At 39.3% G+C, this 849-nt stretch overlaps 1 protein-coding gene across 5 annotated transcripts in view; it reads right to left on the bottom strand.

Annotated features, from left to right (window-relative positions):
• RASGEF1A (RasGEF domain family member 1A) overlaps positions 1-849 on the bottom strand; it is a 373,737-nt gene that overhangs the window by 38,666 nt on the left and 334,222 nt on the right. The window lies entirely within an intron of this gene.

Raw genomic sequence — 849 nt, 5'->3', positions numbered from 1 at the left:
TACTGAGTGTGCGGGTATTGACAATTGATTTTTGTCTAATTTTTAGTACGTATGTGCTTGAATTGGTGATAGGTATGCATGTGCCTAGGCTGGTTTGGATGTGTATGTGCCTGAGCTGGTAGTGTGTGTGTGTGTGTGTGTGTGTGTGTGTGTGTATGCACCTAATTGATTTGTGTGTTTGTATATGTGCAATTATGTCACACCTTCCTGTCTAACAGCACAATACTGAGATCCTGAGAGTGGGCCTGACCCCACAGGGCAACAGTTCTGAATAGGAAGGTTGAAGCATTCCCTAGCTACCTCATATTTTTTTATAAATCTCCCACATCATACACCTGGGTTTTGGTGTCAGTAGGAGTGTAATGTTCTTTTTTGGTGGTGTTTTGGAGCTTATCTTTAAATTGTTACCTCATGTGAATCCAAAATCCAAGGCCCTGTATCAATCAAGCTGACAAACATTCACACTGCCATACAGTTCTTTCCAGCATAGCCCACTGCAGTAGTGATTTTGATATAGTTAATTGCTCGGGTAGCCTTTAAACAAAGAGTTTGGATTCCTTTACCCTTTTTCCCAGGACTTAAACCCAATTTTTGCCATATAATTGTGTTGCTTTTTTGCAACCTTCCTTTATGGGACACAGTAGGTCATTTTAAGTAATACAATAATCTCTTAATGACATCCTGAGTTTAGAACCCTACAGTTAGACAGGGCATTCATTTCAGGGGATTGTGGTGAGGAGATTTGAAACCACAACAAAACTGTTGCTGGGTTGAGAGAGAGACATTTTGGAATTTCAGGCTAGTCAAAATGTGTTGAAAGAGAGCGTTTTAAATATATATATATATATA

Source organism: Gavialis gangeticus, unplaced genomic scaffold (assembly GCF_001723915.1).
Source record: "Gavialis gangeticus isolate Ggan-Ray unplaced genomic scaffold, GavGan_comp1, whole genome shotgun sequence".
NCBI classification, from domain to species: Eukaryota; Metazoa; Chordata; order Crocodylia; family Gavialidae; genus Gavialis; species Gavialis gangeticus.
This window is presented reverse-complemented; position numbering and strand designations above follow the sequence as displayed.